The sequence below is a fragment of the Giraffa tippelskirchi genome, chromosome 2, assembly GCF_054371585.1.
Source record: "Giraffa tippelskirchi isolate mGirTip1 chromosome 2, T2T-mGirTip1v1.2.pri, whole genome shotgun sequence".
Classification (NCBI taxonomy): domain Eukaryota; kingdom Metazoa; phylum Chordata; class Mammalia; order Artiodactyla; family Giraffidae; genus Giraffa; species Giraffa tippelskirchi.
The window spans coordinates 37,312,113-37,331,652 of record NC_137276.1 but is presented as its reverse complement, the minus strand read 5'-3'; the positions used below and the strand labels follow the sequence as shown (position 1 = coordinate 37,331,652).

At 41.6% G+C, this 19,540-nt stretch overlaps 1 long non-coding RNA gene across 2 annotated transcripts in view; it reads left to right on the top strand.

Annotated features, from left to right (window-relative positions):
• LOC145531835 (uncharacterized) overlaps positions 1 to 19,540 on the top strand; it is a 163,749-nt gene that overhangs the window by 8,973 nt on the left and 135,236 nt on the right. Inside the window, exons 2-3 of one of the 2 annotated variants that reach the window (XR_014072796.1) lie at positions 6,206 to 6,355; positions 9,680 to 9,765. This is a non-coding gene — a long non-coding RNA (uncharacterized LOC145531835). The remainder of the gene's footprint in view (positions 1 to 6,205; positions 6,356 to 9,679; positions 9,766 to 19,540) is intronic. The other variant, XR_014072797.1, reaches the window with a different exon arrangement.

Below are 19,540 nucleotides of genomic sequence, written 5' to 3'. Positions count from 1 at the left end.
AAAATATTACATGATCTTTCTTGATTTTGTTATGATTATGGTATTTGTCAGCATTTTGAAATTTGCAATTCATTGTTATTTCTCAGCCTAAATGGATATTTATTGTCACACTCAGTTTGTATTTAAATTTTGTATTATTTGTGTAAAGAGGGTTCTGCAAATCATTTAAACTTTAGGCCTAAAAAACCTGTCTCTGGCTAGCGGCATCACTTATAAGATGGGGAAGTCTTGGCAGGGAGCAGAAGATTGTTGTTGTTTTGGGGGCTGTGGTATTGGACAGGTTATCAGTAGTGGTTTCTTTCTTTTATTTTTTGGAAGGGATGAGCCTAGGTTAAGTTAGAAATGACCATTAGACATCCAAATGGAGCTGACAGTTGAATCAATAGGTCTAGAGCTCAAGAGTTCTGGGTTGGAGACATCAGTTTGAGCATAATTAGTGCATAGTTGGTGTTTAAAGCCCAAGAGTCTATGAAATTAGCTGGGGAAGGAGTTTATAGAGATGGAAGAGAAGCAGGTTCCTGACAGACCTCTCAGATCATCAACGTTTAGAAATTTAGTGAAAAAAAAAAAAAAAAAGACTCAAGAGAAGAGGCTTGGCAGCAATAGCTGAGCGAGGAAGCCAGGAAAATGGGAGCCCAGAGGCCTGGAGGAAATGACTCCATCGAAATGGGGAGGTCAGTCATGCCAAACCCTGCTGCGAGGTCAAGAAAGACAAAGATGGAGCTGGCCCAGAGCTTTGGCCACTGGTAACTCTGACAAAAGTCATTTCCCTAAAGTGGTGGATAAAGAACAACTGGGTTTGGAGAGTTTGGGAGAGTGTGGACAGTGAGGAAGCAATGACGGTGCCTGGAGACATCCCTCTTAAAGAGTGTAGCTGTGGTGGGAGCAGAAAAAGGCAACAGTAGCTGGAGGAGTGTAGGTCCAAAGGAATGTAGTTGGATTTTCTTTTTAAATGTGTGATATTCAGGCATATTTGTGTGTGAAGGAAATGAGCTGGTAGAAAGGAAAATTGATGACGCAGGAAAGAATGGGGATAATTGCTGAGGAATTTGGATTCAAATGGAAACATTTAGCTTAAGTGAGAGCCAGGATGGAGGGATAGTGGAGAGTGTGGTTACCAACGCAGGTTGAGGATGGATCTGGTGCTGGGCACTGAGGTGTCCTCATCTGATCACATCTATTTTCTCTGTACAGCATGGACATTTGGAGTCAGAGAACAGCTCTTCTCTTCTGACTACTGGGGATGAGGGACAAGAGAAAAAGTGTTGAAGATTTGAGGTGAAAAAAGAAACGTAAATAGCTTTTGAGTGGAAAAGTAACACGACTTTGCTGTTTGTACTGTTGTTTAGTTATTCAGTCGTGTCCAACTCTTTTGTGAACCCATGGACTATAGCCCACCAGGCTCATCTGTCCAAAGGATTGTCCAGACAAGAATGCTGGAATGGGTTGCCATTTTCTTCTCCAGGGAATCTTCCCAACCCAGGGATCGAACCTGTGTCTCCTGCATTGGGAGGCGGGTTCTTTACTACTGAGCCACAGGGGTGGCCTGCTGCTTGTATACTTTTCTACAAAATTGTAAGCTCTTTGAGGGATGAGCCTGTGATACCCATTTCCAGAAACCCTATTGAGCCAATATGGCATCTGGCACAAGTAGGCCCCTGAGGCACTCCTGTTGGATAGGTGGGTGGTGGATGAATGAGAGTAGTCTTAGAGAAATCCAAACATAGAAATAAACTTCATCAAATGAAGTAAAAGATTTCACCCAATGATGTGGGGCAGGGAGGATATGAGTGATCAGGAGGATTTTCCATGGGAGTATGGCATGAATAAAGATGTAAGTGTAGCATCTTCTGGGGAGACTTTTCCCCAACTTGGGCAGAGATATGCATGTTTGAGACTATGGGGAGATACATTCATATGTGTTGGTGAGAGAGGCCCAAGTGTGATGTGCCTTGAAGGTTGTGCTAAGGAGTTTGGATTCCAGCTGAAATTAACAGCATGTATGTGGTGCCCAGGCTGAGACTTTTATTTGAAGCCTTCATAAATACAACCTGAAAAAACTGAAATTTTAAAACCACTAGTAGTTTCATGTCACTCAAAAAGTAGAAACTTAAAAAAGTACAGATTTCTGTTTCTTGGGAAACCATCTGAATGGGTCTTTATGCTACAAAAATGTAAAAAGTGTGGCTCTCTAAAATGAAGACATTATTAACTCCAGAGGCTAAGCTCCTCTGTAAGATAAGGGAACAGGTTACTGCTGAGGGTGCAGAAAGAGTTGCATCTCTGCAGATGTTTCCCTTAGAAAAATGGTTTCTTACACCCACTGGCAGGTGCTTGTGTTCTACTTGGATGGATGTGTTCTTGTTCAGGCGATGTTCATAGGAGGCCAAAGGCAAAAGGGTGGGAAAAGTGAGTGGAAAATGACTTCACCTTACCAAGGGGACTAGTTTGAGTTTGGCAGGATTTAACCTGGTCTGAACTTCTGGTCTCCTGCCCATCATATCACTGAAGTTCGATTAGCCCAGAAAGTACTATTATAAGAGTACTGTATTATGATGTGGTTGTCCAGAAATCCTCCTGCAGAGGAAAGCTATGTTTCTCTTGAAAGGAATGAATATCATTGCTGTCAATCACCCAGGGAAGAGCTAGATCCTAGGACAGGAAATAAAGATTGGGAAGCTTGATCTTAGACTAGAGAAGAGGAGAAACTTGTTTCATTCACTGGGACTTGGATGATGGGTCTGCATGGTTTGAGTACTTCCACAGATGAATGTGATGACTGTTTTGTAGGCAGGTCAAATTTTAAACAACTGTAAGTCGGTATATCAGCCTGTATATTCAGAGAAACCATATCTTACATTATCTCTTAGTCCCCTAGGGTTGGGGAAAGTCTCAGTCTCTTCCTGTGCTTCCTCCAGCCTTAAGTCAAGTTCAGCCTAAGCAAGATAGTGGGGAAAAAAGAATGCGCTGGGACATGTTTGGGTCCTAATGAGGAAGGGCAGAATAGGGCCCTTCTCAGAGGCCAGTGTGATGAAAGCATTATACAAACTGCCATGCGCCACAGCACAGTGATCCCTGGGGACCATGGGCAGCAGTGGTGGGAGTTTGGTGGGTTTGCAAGGATATTATTAGACATGAGACATCAGACACCCCATAAGGGATTCTCTGAAATAACTGCGAGAAATTCTACAGGAGAAGCCAGTGGCCAAAATCATAGTTTAGTAATTTAATAAAAAGTGTTAGGGTTTAGGTAGGTCATATAAAGCAATTCCATATCCCTCTTCCAAATTTGAAATGGATAGAGATTTAGACATAGGGGTCAAAATGAAAATATCAGCCTATTGTCACCAGCACTGACTTGGATGTTGCATACAAATGATGGCAAATGACCAGACAGCAGACACACCAGCCCTGCTGGGGTAGTATTCCTTGGAGGAAAACACAGAGACAGAAACAGTAGAAGATGTGTGGTGCCCACTGCCCTCTGCCTTCTAGGGCATGACCAGTGGAGCCAGATGTAGATGTCAGATTCTAGGAAACAGACCCTGACTCTTAGGCTGTGAACTTTTAAAGATATGTTTTTTAAGCAAACAGTCTTCCTTGGTGACTCATATGGTAGAGAATCTGCCTGCAATGCAAGAGACCTGGGTTTCATCCCTGGGTCAGGAAGATCCCCTGGAGAAGAGAATGCCTACCTACTCCAGTATTCTTACCTGGAGAATTCCATGGACAGAGGAGCCTGGAGGGCTACTGTCCATGGGATCACAAAGAGTCAGACACTACTGAGCGATTACCACTTTCATTTACACTATTAAAAAAACACCAAGCCATCCTCTGTAGTATTTGGTGGTCAGAGTACAACACAAGTTTCTAGTATGGTAGAAGCCTGGCTCTGGCCCCTCCCCTTATATAATTGGCTCTTGGGTGTGTGGGAGGGGTGGGTCCAGGCTTTGCCTCTGCAGCTGTAGCAGCAAGTCTCATCCCAGGATTCAGGACTGGAGAAGTGCTACCTTTCTCCTAGCCTGTTCTGGAGGTTGGATCCAAGCCTAGAGATTACCTAGGACTGGCTACTTTCAGCCCGGGGCTGAAACTTGCTTCCTGAGATCTTTGCAGTCAACTCCTTTTCTAGAAGGCTGATTGGTAAGAATCAGTCTGGGACAAATTAAGACATATCTTTCTGAGCCTCACGCAACTGCAGGCCTTCTTGGGGAGGGGCAAGGTCTACCTAAGTGAGTTTACTTGTCAGTGGAGCAGAAAATGTGCATGTCTTGAGGCAGGCTACTGTGAAAGAGAATATGAAGAGAAGGCTGAATTTCAGTCTTCTCCCAAATCATCAATCAGCTTAGTCATTCATTTACCCTTGGGGAGGAGGAGTGAAGAGTTGGAAAGTCTTCAGAAAAACCTTCCACTGATGCTTTCTTTTCCTGGGGAAGGAATACAAGTTTCTTGTCCTTTATTTAAATGTACAGCAGCTCTGAATCAAAGGTGAACTGGATCTAAAAGTTCTGGACATGGGTTATGGTGACGGTTCCACAATAATATGAATGTATTTAATACCACTGAACCATCCCCTAAAACATGGTTAAAATGGTAAATTTTAGTTATGTACGTTTTTACTACTGTAAAGCAAACAAATGAACAAAGTGAATCTAATCCTGGTTTCTGTTTTGCTTTATTTTGAACAGTTAATATATTCATAAGATTTTAAATTTAAAAAATGAAATGGCACCTCTTCTGTCTTTCTGAGCCAATCCATTTTCTTCTCCAGAGACAAACAATAAATGCCAGCGTTTTGGTATTCTTTCAGAGATGTTTTATGCAGACATAAGCAACTACTTAAAAAAAAATTTTTTTTTTGACACAAACGGTATCAAACTTACACTGTTCTACAGTTTTTTTCAGCTTAATGAAATTTCTTGAGGAACGTTTCAGATCAGTATATCAGAGTTCCAACGTTCAGAGCTACCTATTTTGCCATGCATGGATGGCTCACAGTTGATTTAATTAGTCCTCCTTTATAGTGCAAATCTAGATGTTTCTACCCTTTTACTATCCCAAACACTAAAGAACCTCTAATATGTTTCATTTCTCACCTATGTCTACTCACAGGATAAATTCCCAGACATGGAATTATCTAACCATGGTTTTAATAGTTTTTAACATAGGCAAAGTTAACTCTATTACCCTTTTTAAAATTAATTTATTTATTTTCTTCTGGTTACACTGGGTCTTCATTGCTTTCTCAAGTTGTGGTGAGTGGGAACAACTCCTTGTTGCAGTGCACAGGCTTCTTACTGCAGTGGCTTCTCTTGTTGCAGAGCACAGGCTCTAGGTGTATGGGCTTCAGTACTTGCAGTACACGCAGTAGCTGTGGCACACAGGCTTCATTGCTCTGTGGCATGTAGAATCTTCCCAGACCAGGGATCAAACCCATGTGCCCTGCATTGGCAGGTGGATTCTTACTACTGTACCATCAGGGAAGTCCTTAACTTTTAGTACTCTTGAATAAACCCTGGAACTGAGTAAGATCTCTAATCTGACAAGCTAGCCAGAAAAGTGGTGCTATGTATCCCACTCATAAACCAATGCACCACACTTCTGTATGTGTAATAAAGTGAGAAAACCATCAAGTGGACCCCGAGAAATAATGTCCATTTTCAAAGAGCAACTCTTTCTGACAGCAGTCTGGTCAGTCTATAACTATATGACTATACAGGTGTTTTCCTTAAATAATTCCTTATATTTTCCCCAATATAATTTCCTCATATTTCTAAATATGTTATCTGTTTTGTTCTGTAATAATTCAAGAACCCCATTAAGTTATCCAGAGAAAGTGACTACATGCTATGATAGGTAAGAAAATAAAAGAATAGAGGCCAAGTGAAATTGCAGCTAGTTTGATGTCACCCAGCAAGTTAGTGGAAGAGTCTGGATTAAGATTCAGGCTAAAATAATAATAGGGACTTCCCTGGCAGTCCAGTGGTTAAGACTTCATCTTCCCTTGGAGGGGGATGTGGGTTCTATCCCTGGTCTGGAAGCTAAGATCCTACATGCCTCTGGCAAACAAACTTAAAACAGAAGCAATATTGTAACAAATTCAATAAAAACTTTTAAAAAGTCCACATAAAAAAAAATAAATAAATGACCCAGCTCAATAACCTAATTCTGTGCCTTTTCGCTAATCTATATTGTCCTGTTCATCCAGCTCTCAGCAATAAAGGAACTGTTCTGAACATACTGGGCTTGGGAGAGGTCTCAGTTTATGGTTGGCCAACGACTGCCTCACTGTTTATAACTTTGCCCTGATGCTCCCTTATGCTGAAGACAAACAGAGAAGCTCTCTCAGGAATAAAAGGTAAGTCTGCACTTTGGCTGATACCACTACCCAGGAGGAACCAGAGGGGAATGAATTTTGATTTTGCACCATGGGAAATACTTTTTCACATTATGTGCACTAAAATGCTATGAACTACTTAAAACCCTTCCCATGCAATGCAATGCAGGGTGGCATGGAAAAGAACAACTCCAGCGCTGCAAGCCATTCTGGGGTCACCAGACAATAGCCATTGTACCGATGGGAGTAACTCTGTGTATATATTTGGTCAACAAGGAATTTACTCAGGCTAATCTTTGAGCCATAGTAGCTGCTAAGTCGCTTCAGTCGTGTCTGACTCTGTGCGACCCCACAGACGGCAGCCCATCAGGCTTCGCTGTCCCTGGGATTCTCCAGGCAAGAATACTGAAGTGGGTTGCCATTTCCTTCTCCAGTGCATGAAAGGGAAAAGTGAAAGCGAAGTTGCTCAGTTGTGTCCAACTCTGTGCGACCCCATGCACTGTAGCCTACCAGGCTCCTCCATCCATGGGATTTTCCAGGCAAGAGTACTGGAGTGGGGTGCCATTGCCTTCTCCATAGTAGACACAGTAACAAATTCTTCAAAGTTAGTGTTTCTAACCTTGGTCTATGAAAGAGTCTATTCCGAGTGCTATAACAAGCTAGCCTCAAATCTTACACCTACCTCTGTCACAGTGAGGTAGTGGCTGTATGGGGCGGGGGTGGGAGGACTGTACTCCTTGTGATCACAGAAGTGATGTCATCACCAGGGCTCCGTGAATGGTTTCCATTGCTTGGGAGGCTAGGAAATGAGTTTTCCAGTGTGCTTGGGAGAAAAAGAATTAGGGTAAATACAGCAATCTCTGGAGAAGGAAATGGCAACCCACTCCAGTGTTCTTGCCTGGAGAATTCCATGGACAGAGGAGCCTGGCGAGCTACAGTCCGTGGGGTCGCAGAGAGTCAGACATGACTGAGCGATTAACACACACACAAAGCAATCTCTCTGCTCTATCAACATACACAATCTTAGAACTTCAATGGTAAAGGACAGAGAAGAGGGCACCACATAGGGAAGAACTGAGACAGTGCAAAGAAAAAAGATCTGAACAGAATCAGAGCTATACAGACAAATCTTTGGTAAAGAAAAGAATGTACAAATTGATTCCATAACCAGGCTGTCTATTATTGATGACTTTGAGACTGTGTAACAAACTGCACATCCTTCTCACTTCATAACTGGAGTCAGTCATTCTCAGTTGGCCATTTATAAGGTCGTGGGTTAAAGAACTCTGGGTATTTCTAACATGAGGTGTTTGGGCAGGGGGAGTCTTACAACTGAGGTCAAGGTTCTTGGTCCAGGGCACAGAGCAAGAAGGGGTTCACCTTCAGGAGGGCCACCCTGGGCAGATTTATTCCTATGTGCCGTGCTACACACCTCACTTCAAGCCTGGAAAAACGACTGAGTGAACAAGTATCAAATGCCAAGTCCCTGGCAGGGTTATTCTAAAACCACACACCAAGACAAATCTCAGGGAAGCTAAAAAACAAACAACAATAACCGAGGCATCCTAGCTATTCTGAATAGGGCAAGAGCTTCATTACTTCAAATCCAAATTCCTATGAACTTGGCAGCCTCTCAATTCTGAAACAAGCATCCCTTGCCAGCCGCGATGTTTAAACAACACAGCTAAGCCCTATCCTCTGATGTAGAAGCCTTCTCTAACCTCAGAAATGTGTCTGTGTAGGGGGGCCCATGACAGTGGGTTTATGAGAATGTGACTGTGTCAGAGTGTGTGTCTGGTTTATTGTGTGTATTTGTGTTACTCTGTGTACCTGCATGTGTGTGTCTACATGTTTGTGAAATCCAGATCAGGAGAGAGGAAGGTAACTCAAGTGGCTCCAAGTTTTACCTAAAATCGTGTGAAACTCTAGTTAATTGGCTGAAGAGAAAAAGAAACACACATGGAACTGACATTAGGACATTAAGAACTTCCCAGAGGACCTAACCTTTGCTGGCTCTGTAATCACAAGCACCTGCAAAGTTCTGCCTGGCTGAGGACCAAGCAGGGTGCACCTGGCAACCAATATCTGCCTGGAGGAAGGAAGACAGGACTGCAACCCTGAGCAGAGGAGTGCCAGCCCCTCTCCTGTGCTCTGCGGTCACGTTCAGGTGCACTGTGCATGGGTCTGCCTGTCAGCTGGCATTGAATCCTGCCACCCTGTTCCAGGCCTGACTATCTGCTCTGTTTTCCCAGAGACCTGTTGCCCCTGCCTGTGTGCACCCAGAAAGACTCTGGTTTCTATAACAACAGACCCCGTCCCCCCAGAGTTTCCTCTCACTCTGAGTTTAGGCCACCTGCCAATCCGCACTGACTCTGCCCAGCCCTCAGCCTGGCCATGCTTGTCCCCACCTAGACACCAGCACTGAGCATCAGTGTTTCCCACGGGTACAAAGAGGAAAATGGAGAATCAGTAAATGTCGATAAAAGGAGAGCTTCTGTAAGTCATTCTAATCTTGGCACATTTCACATTGCCTTCACCACTGCCTTATCTAGGTTCTTGAAAGCTTACAGCGAGAGTAGGAAATCGGCCATCATTGGCTTGCAGTGACATTTTCTCAATAATCTTTTTGAACGGCAGTTGATTCAAGATATTTTCAGATCGAGATGCAGCATCATGCTGCATTTATGACCATGATACATTTTGCTGGAGTTTTCTTTTCACTTGTAGGGTTTTTCTCAGAGTCCATATTGGCAGGAAGAGAGTAGGTGAAGTGCTGCTCTGTGACCTTGCTGCCAACTGGAAGGAGTCATGCTTTCAAGTCTGAAGTATCGTGACTGTTGTATTGTGACAATATTCACATTTGCAGTCGTCCTCAAAACCAGAGGAGCCACTTGACGAATGTGTGCTCTGAAGGCGCTAACAGAACTGCCTATTCCAATGTGGCTCTGGGCGCTGCAGGCTGCATAAGCAATTGCCCTTACAGCTGTAGGGCCAAGCGTGAGCATCAGTCCTCTGGGTGGATTCAGAGCTAGTTCCTTCCCCACCAATCTCAGTTGCTAAGAGCGGGTGACCTCACAAACCATTTTAGCAACTTTCACTGCTGGGAATCATTCTTTTGGGAACCTCAGAAGCTGGCAAAATAAATCTTGTGCTATTTATATTCTGATAACACTGACTAAAAACCTCTCCTTTAAAGAGGAAAGGTCTATCCCAAACAAAGGCAACTGACAAAAGAGATTCCTGTTGTGTGGCTTTGGAAGTGTTAATGGAGTAATAGTAATTGCTTAAATTTTCATAAGGGTTCCAGAGTTCTCTTCTGAGCTCCACTTCATTTGATATTTGCAGTTACCACGGGAAGGAGGCAGGGTTGACCTTGACCAGCTTCCCTATCAGCAGCTCAGTAGGATTAAATGACTTGCCAAAGTCACAAGGTGAGTCGTTGGCACAGATTGCAATGCAAACATTCTGACAAATAAGTTAGCTGGCTTTCTATTCTGCCACTCCACTATACTAAAATAATCCTATGGATTAAAAAAGAAAATGTAATGGCCACTCATGCACAAGCCCCTGGAAAATTCACAGGCTGATGAAAGAGGTCCATTTCGGTGATGAAAGTAAATACTGAGCTGCTGATTTTGAGCAAAAGCGGCCGATGCAAGTCAACATGAAATATTCATATATTCATCCATTTGAAAGAAATCTGATGGCAGAAATTTGCTCTCACATTCGCAGATTTTTGCATGTGCCAGCATCTGTACAAATGCATGTCATCTCTGCAACCTCCATGCCCATGGGAGGAGACAGATTCTCTGAGCATGAAGATGAGACAGGACCTTAGAGATAATTTTATGTCACCCGTTCTGCCGGGGGGGTGGGAAGCAGGTGCAGAGAGCAGTGCTTTATCCAAGATCAGAAGTGTCAGAAGTAAGACCAGACCCCAGACCTTCATACACCACAGTCAGTTCGGGGTGACACCTCTGAGCCCCTGAATGGTTCCAAGTCACTAAAGTACCACTAAATTATGCTCAGGGCAGTACTTAAGCAGATGAGTGCAGTCAGGCCCTTTTAGCAGGATGTAGAGCAATCCCAGGGACGGGGGAGCCTGGTGGGCTGCCGTCTGTGGGGTCGCACAGAGTCGGACACGACTGAAGTGACCTAGCAGCAGCAGAGCAACAAAAGCTGGAATCCAAGGCCTGTGGCTTGTTTAAGGTTGTTCTGACAGCGGGTCTTTCCAGAGGGCAGGCTCACAGCAAATCAACCTCAACTCCGCTTTGTCCTGGAGCCTCGGGCCTTGGTGTGTGAAGCCAGAGCTGGCTGGTGCCTGGTGTGGTGTGATGGCGGGGACAGGGTTTGGCCCCGGGCTCCCCGTGCTTTCCACATGGCTTCATTTATCAGCCAGGGCACAGTGCGAGTCCCAGAAAACCAGGCCAAAACAATTGTGACCAATGGCGCAAAGGGTGATGGTATTTATTCAGGGGCTTTCTCAGAAGGCTTTCCAAATATTCCATGGGGAGATTTATTTTCAAACCTCAGTCCAAGACCAAAGCACTCAGAATGATGTCAGCCTCTTTGTTCAAAGTGTCCCTGAGCTGCTTTCAGCAAGCTTCTCAAAGAAGCACTCAGACTCAGGATTTGGATGTCTCTGAAGGAATGGTCTGAGTCCAGGCTCGATAGGAAACTTCCCTGTGTGTCTCTGCACCAGGGACTTAATCGGATAAACCTGCGTTGGGTGGGGGCTGCTCCCATGGACCAGCAGATGCCACGTGTGCTGCTCCGATCTTCACCTCAGGACCGAGGCACGTCCTCCCCGAGGTGTGAGCAATGTTGGTGGTAGATGGCCCACAGCTGAGTCCCTCCCCAGGGATTACCTTTTGCTAATCACTCAAGATTACAACAACCTGAGTCTGATAGCTGGCCATTGTTGGGGGTACAAAGCATTGGCCCTTTTGCTCAATTCAGGACATGTTTGCAGGGCCACCCCAACTCCAGAGCTCCCTGTGGGATGGCTGGGGCCTCTGTGCTACTGCCCCAAAGTACAGCTCCCGCCTCTTCCCAGTCTGCTTCCCTCACCCCTGAACAGTGGTGTTCCCCAGAGAGCTCGCCCCGCCCCAGATTTACATGCAAATTTTTGTCCCAGAATATCAGTACACACTCCCTCTTGCCTTCTTCTGGGCCAGAATCTTGACTCTTGTCAAATGGCCGTCACCATCTAGGCCATATCAAAATGCCTAGAAATCTCTTTTGATCAAAACAACCAAAGAAATCTGCATTAGTTTCCTATGACTGCCGTAACAAATTATTAACACAATGAACTTGGTGGGCCAGAAGCTGGAAATCAGCCTCATTGGGCCAAAATCAGGGTGTTGGTAGGGCTGGGCTCCCTTTGGAAGTTCTTGGGGAGAATCCATTCCTAGTCTTTTTCAGTTTCAAGAACTGAATTCTTTGCATTCCTTGGCCCAAGGCCTCTTCTTCCATTTCAAAAGCCAGCCACAGAGCATCTTGCTTCGGTGGTCACATTCCTTCTCCTCTGTGTCAGAGCTCCCTCTGTCTCCCTCTTATAAGGACACTTGTGACTGCATTTAGGGCCCAGCTGGATAATCCCAGATAATCTCCCATCAAGAGCCTAAATTTAAGCCCACAGCAAAGTCTCTCTTGCCCGTACACGGCAGCATTTACAGATTCTGGGGATTAGACCTGGATATCTTTGTAGGTCATTGTTTAGCCTGCACAGAATCATTGAGTAAACCCTGGGAGACACACACTCTGATTTTGATTTGTAGTTTATAGTTGTTTACCTGAAAGTGAGGAGGCCTCCAGATCTTCTTTTTGCAGTCCATTTGTTATTGTTCCAATTAGCCTGGTCTCAGCTGGGAAACCTACTTCTTTTTTAAAAAATTAGAGATTAATTACTTTACAATATTGTGATGGTTTCTGCCATACATCAACATGAATTGGCATTAGGCATACATATGCCCTCTCTCTCTTGAACCCCACCTCCCTTCCCATCCCACCCCTCTAGGTTGTCACAGAGCACTGGCTTTGGGTTCCCTGTGGAATATGTGGAACTCCCCCTGGATATCAGTTTTATATATGGTAATGTATGTGTTTCAATGCTATTCTCTCATATCATCCCACCCTCTCCTTCCCCTACTGTGTTCAAAATGTCTGTGTCTCCTTTGCTGCCCTGCAAGTAGGATCATCATTACTATCTTTCTAGATTCCATATGTATGTGTTAATATACGATATTTGTCTTTCTCTGGCTGTGCAGTGATATTATTTCACTCTGGCTCTAGGTTCATCTACCTCATTAGAACTGACTCAAATGTGTTAGATGAGTAATATTCCATTGTGTATATGTACCACAACTTCTTTATCCATTCTTCTGTCAGTGGACATCTAGGTTGCTTCCATTGTACATTATTACATTACTACAATAGTCCTAGCTATTGTAGGTAAATAGTGCTGCAGTGAACACTGGGGCACATGTGTTTTCAATTCTGGGGAAACCTGCTTCTTGATTCTGGCTTTTATTATTAAACAACAGTAATTCTTACTTCTTACCTGCTAGTGCTAGAACTCATTCTCTCTCCCTCTCTTCCTTTCTACCCCTCTAACCCACCAAATTCTGTGTCTTCAGTCACCTTGGTGGTTGTCTGTTCTATGCTGGAACAACATTCTTAGGCATGCTGTGGCCTGGGGTATGGACAGAGTGGGCAAGGGAGGGGAGTGGAATAGTGGTTTAAGCACAATTATCAGATTCCTGTCACCTCTATAAAGCATCCTCAGTCAGTAGCAACTTGGGATAATACCATATGAACCTTCAGATAGGGATTTGAAGATCAGTCTTCACATAGTCATTGACCAGAAAGAAGGCTGATCTGAAATTTTGGTAGTTCCAAGAAATCCTCTGCAATCTCATTTCTTCCCCTGCCCCTAATTCTTTTAACATATTGTTTCTACTTTTTTTTTTTTAATGGACCATGTATCTTGGTCTGTATATTTATCTTCCCCACCTTTTATCTTCCCCAAAAGAAGACTGTGAGCTTCTTTTTTTTTTTAAGACTTTATTTTTTTTAGAGCAGTTTGGGGGTCACAGCAAAATTGAGAGAAAGGTACAGAGATTTCCCATATATCCCCTGCACCCCCCACGCATGTATAGACTCCCCTATAATCAACATGCCCCATCAGAGTGGTACATTTGTTGCAGTCAATGAACCTGCACTGATAAATTAGGTCACCCAAAGTCCATAGTCTACATTAGGGTTCACTCTTGCTGCTCTACATTCTATAGGTTTGGGCACATGTGTGATGGACATGTATCCACCATTGTACTATCACAGAGTAGTTTCGTTGCCTTAAAAAACCCTCTGTGCTCTGCCTGTTTATCTTCCTCCCAGCCTCCCCAAACCTTGTTAATCACTGATCCTTTTACTATGTGCATAGTGAGCTCATTAAACCGATTATCTGGGGTCATCCTGGGAGTAAATGGCCTCTGCAGAACCCTGCTACCTGCAGTCTGTGAACAGCCTGGAATCACAGCGGCCCTGGTTACATCACGTGCACAAAGACAGGCGCCGCCATCCAGTGACACCTTGGCGATCAGAGGGAGCTTGTGACTGTCATCTGTAGACATGACAGCCAAGCGTGTGGCCCTGGGGAAAGCCCTTCAGATGGGTCTTTCCTTGTTGCATTTATATTTAGCTCAAATGAAAAGCCGCATTTGTTTCCCTCAGTGGCAGGTACCAAACAATAGCAAAAAAAGCTAAGGAATCATTATTACTGTTTTCCTCATTAGGACATGTAGTCTTTGAGTTTGGGACCACATGTCTCTGACAACTGACTTTCCTATTCTTGGCCCAGGGTATGCGCATAAATGTTTGTTGTATAAAATTGTATTGAAGAAAATTCAGAGGGAAAAGACTTGAATTCTGGTTCTCAGATTTTTAAAAATGTTTCCATATTTTATTTTTTTGCAGTTAAGAACTATTTCAAACATATTGACAGGGTAGAAAAAAAAAAAAAAACAGACCACCATATGCCCTCCATCCAGATTAAATAGCTTTTAACATTTTCCCATTTACTTTAGACCACTTATAACAGAAGCCAGATTAAAAAATATATGTAACTACCCACCGTCTGCACTCTCCCTTCGCTCTTATCCCTTCTCTTCTTCCCTCTGTAGAGATATCTCTGCCTTCAGTTGATATATGTTGATCCCATGTATGATTCTGGACTTCTACTAAGCATCTGTAGGTCTAAAACAACAATTACTATCATTTTATGTACATTCAGAATTTACTTAAATGGAATCATATTGTCTGTATTCTTTTGCATCTTGCTCTTCTTACTCAAGGATTTATTTCAGAGATTTGTTCAAGTTGTACGGATACGGTGTATATCTCATTCATTCACTTTAACCACAGCCTAGCATACCACAATTTCTCCATTTTTCTATGGAGGGACTGCTGCTGCTAAGTCGCTTCAGTCGTATTCGACTCTGTGTGACCCCATAGACGGCAGCCCACCAGGCTCTACCATCCCTGGGATTCTCCAGGCAAGAACACTGGAGTGGGTTGCCATTTCCTTCTCCAATGCATGAAAGTGAAAAGTGAAAGTGAAGTCGCGCAGTTGTGTCCGACTCTTAGTGACCCCATGGACTGCAGCCTACCAGGCTCCTCTGTCCATGGGATTTTCCAGGCAAGAGTACTGGAGTGGGGTGCCATTGCCTTCTCCGATGGAGGGGCAGTTAGTTGCTTTTCTGTGGTTGTTCATGTGAACATACTTCTGCATGTATCTTTGTGCACCTGTACATAGTTTCTTTAGTGCAAACACCCAGAAGTGGAATTGGTGAGTAGTAGGGAATATATGCCTTCCTTTCCTTGATGTTGACAAATTGCTCTCCCAAGTGGTTATACCAATTCACATTCCTACCAGATTCTAAATTTCTATTTTCCTACATCCTCACCATCCTTTGTGAGACTTAAATTTTTCCAGTCTGACAGATGTAAAGGCATTTTATTGTCTTAATTTACATTTCCCTGATTATATATAGGCTTAAGCACTTTTATATGCTTGCTAGCCAGGAATGTATGTGTGTGTCTGTGTGTGTGTGAGTGAGAGAGAGAGAAAGGGAGAGACTAGTTCTAATCTTTCGCTCCTTTGAAAACACTGGTTTATCCTTTTCTTATAGATTTATAACTGTCCTTTATTTACTCTGGTTATTATTTGAATTGCAGATATCTTCTCCTGAACTGTATCTAGCCTTTTTATTTTGTTTATGATATCCTCTGTTATAAATAACTTCTAAAACTTAACGTGGTCAAAATCATAAATCTTTTAAAGATTTGGGAGTATTTGTTTTTTATTTAATAAATCTCATGATTCTACATTCAAGATATTCTCCCATATTGTTTCTTAAAAATTCTAAAATTTTGCTCTTCGCATTTAAATTTTTGTCCATCTGGAATTTACTTTTGCTTATATGGTGAAGTAGGAATCTAATTTTATCTTTTTCCAAATAGAAAGTTAAGTGTTTCAGCACTTCGTAAGGATAGTCCAGCCTTTCTCAGTGTTTGAAATGCCATTTCTGTTATATACAAGTTCCCATGCATAAGTGGGTCAGTTCTTAGACTCTCGATGCCATTCTCTTGGTCCATTTGTCTATCCCTGTGCTATAAAGTAATTTTAACATTTTTATAGCTAATAACTACACTTAGCAGTTGATATAGTGAGTCCCTCATTCTTTGTCCTCAAATTTGTCTTTTTTTGTTTTCTAGCTTTACTGAGATATAATTGATAATATTTTTAAGTTGTACAACATGAGTACATATATATATGTGTATATATACACATATAGTGAAATGATTACCACAGTAATGTTAGTTACCACATCCATCACCTCACATAGCTACCATTTGTGTGTGTGTGTGTTGAAACATGTAAGATTTACTCTCAGCAATTTCAGATATATAATACAGCACTGTTGATTATAGACTCAAATTTGTTTTGACTTCCATTAGTCATTATTCTTCCAATATTTAGGATTAGCTATTTGATTCCTATGAAAAATGCTATTGGAATTGATAACAGTAGTGCATCACAATAGGTTAATATGGGGAAATGCTGCCATTTGTATAATATGGAGTCTTCCCAGTCAGAAATACATCTTTCTACATAGGCCTTCTTGATAAATGATATATTTATATTATTTAATAGATTTATACATTTCCCTGTAAAGACTGTATACATTTTTCTTAGCTATATTGTGAAGTTTTTATAGTGCTAATACCATAAATAGTATCTTTTTGAAAATTGTGTTTTCTAGATTTGTTGTGGGCTTCCCAGGCAGTGCTAGTGGTAAAGAACCCACCTGCCAATGCAGGAGACTGAGAAGCGGGTTCCATCCCTGAATCAGGAAGATCCCTTGGAGGAGGGCATGGCAACCCACTCCAGTATTCTTGCCGGGAGAATCCCAGGGACAGGGGGGCCTGGCAGGCTACAGTCCATAGGGTCGGAAACAACTGAAGCGACTTAACACCGCACACACAAACATTTGTTGCAGATATTCAGGAACCATTTTTAAAAATCCATTTTAAATTAGATAACTTGTTAATTTCCTTATTTCTTCTAATAGTTGCCTATTCTCTTCTCTTGAAATTTTGAAGATAGTATCCATAAATAATGATACTCGTTTTTCATTGTGAATCTTTATTAATTTTATTTCTTCTTATTGTCATTACTTCATTGGATAGGACTTAAAAAGTACCAGTGAATAAGGACTTTTGAGAATAGTTATCCTTGTCTTCTTCCTGAACATGAGTGGAATTATTTTAGAGATACAGTGAGTAAAATTTCCACTATAGATTAATAGTAGATGAAATTTATTGGTTATTCTTTTTATTCCTAGTATGCTAAGGGAATTTGCTTATGAATGGGTATTGAACTTTATTAATATATTTTTTGCATCTTTTGAGGTGATCACATGTTATTTCTTATTTATCATGTGTGCAGCAAATTACATGAATAGCTTTCCTATTCTATTTTTAAGCTTTCATTCCTTGAGTAACCCAATGTGGTTATAATGTATTATTTTAACACTGATAGGTTCAGTTTGCTAATGTTTGATTTCAAAATTGTATACATTTTTTAACAAATGAAATTCTCCTATATTTTGTGTTTTTTTGTAATGTTTCTTCCAATTTCTGTTGTCAAGTTTATATTATTATCACATAATGAGTTGGAAAACATTTCTCTTTTTTTTTTTCTGGAACAGATTGCAAAAGATAGTAATTCAATTTTCCCTGAAAGTTGGAGAAAAAATTTACCCATAAAACTCCCTGAGGTGTCAACTCTTTTTCTTTTGGATAGATTTTTAAATTACTGATTAAATACTTAAAAGGCCATATGTCTATTCCGTTTTTCTTTTTTTTTTTTTGAGTTTTATTTTCTGGATGTGTTTCCATTTCATCTAAAATATCAGTATTATTACAATAAAGTGAAACATAGAAGTCCCATGACTTTGTAAATATATATTATATCTATGGTTGCGTCTTTTTATTTTTTCTTTCCGAGAATGGTTCATTTATACCGTCTTTCTTTTTCTCCTGATCTTTTGCCTTCATTGGCTGCCTCAGTTGTTTGTTCTTCTATTTCATTAATTTTTGTCCTTATCTGTATCTTCTCTTCTTTGTTTTTTCTTGGGTTCACACGTGATTCTTTTCTGACTTATTTAATTAGATATGTTCATTAGTACTCAAACTTTCTACTTTTCAGGTTTAGTATATGTGTGTCTCTGATTCTTTGGACCCCATGGACTGTAGTCCTCTAGGCTCCTCTGTTCATGGGATTTTTCAGGCAAGAATACTGGTGTAGGTTACCATTTCCTTCTCCAAGGGAACTTCCTAACCCAGGGATTGAACCCACTGTTTCCTGTATCTTCTTGCATTGGCAGGCAGGTTCTTTACCACCGAGCAACCTGAAGTGTAAGAGAGAGTGTTGGTTGTTCAGTTGTGTCCGACTCTTTTCCACCACAAGGAAAACCCACTAGGCCCCTCTGTCTATGGGATTATCCAGGCAAGAATACTGGAGTGGGTAGCCATTTCCTACTCCAGGGGATCTTCCTGACTCAGTGTTCAAATTCACATCTCTTTGTGTCTCCTGCACTGGCAGGCAGGTTCTTTACCACTGTGCCACATCCATAATGTTCTCTCTCACTGCACTTATTTAGCTACATCTCACAATTTTGATATGCAGTTTTTCCCCGATCATGCAACTCTAGATACTTTAAATTTTTCTTTATGACTTCTATTTTAACCTATTAATAGTTCAGAAGTATTTAAAATTTTCCAAGCATATGGTTCCATTTTTTGTAGTTACATTTTTGTAATTTGCTTTCAGTTTAGTAGCATTTTGAAAGGGAATGTGTTCCGTATGATATTGATTCATTTATTACTGTTAGATACTTGCTTTGTGGTCAAGCATGTGGTCATTTAAAAATAAAATCAGTCTGTACCCTCTAATTGTTAGATATAGGAAATGTCATGTTGAGTTATTAAATGTGTTGTTTAAATTTTTTATTTTGCTGTTCAGTTGCTAAGTTGTGTTCAACATTGCAACCTCATGGACTGTAGAACCCTAGACTCCTCTATCCTTCACTATCTCATGGAGTTTGCTCAAACTCATGTCCATTGAGTCAGTGATGCTATCTAACCATCTCATCCTCTGCTGCCCTATTCTCTTCCTGCTTTCAATCTTTCCCAGCATCAGGGTCTTTTCCAATAAGTTGGTTCTTTGCATCAGGTGGCCAAAGTACTGGAGCTTCAGCTTCAGTATCAATACTTCCAATGAATATTCAGAGTTGATGTCCTTTAGGATTGACTGGTTTGATCTCTTTGCAGTCTGAGGGACTTTCAAGAGTCTTCTCCAGCACAATTCAAAAGCATTGTAAGTTTACTAATTATTTTGTTTGCTTGAGCTATTTAAAATTGAGCATTGTGTTAAAATATCTCATTATGATTATGGATTTCTTGATTTTATTTTTGCCATTATGGTCACTTCTGGTTCATATATTTTGAGACTATCTTCGTAAAAATCAACAATTTCAGAACATTTTGATCTTTCTGATGGACAATTCTTGGCCTATCTGTATAGTAATTCTTCGTTTCCACTTCTTCCTCTGGGAACTAAACCAGTCCAGAGGATTCTGC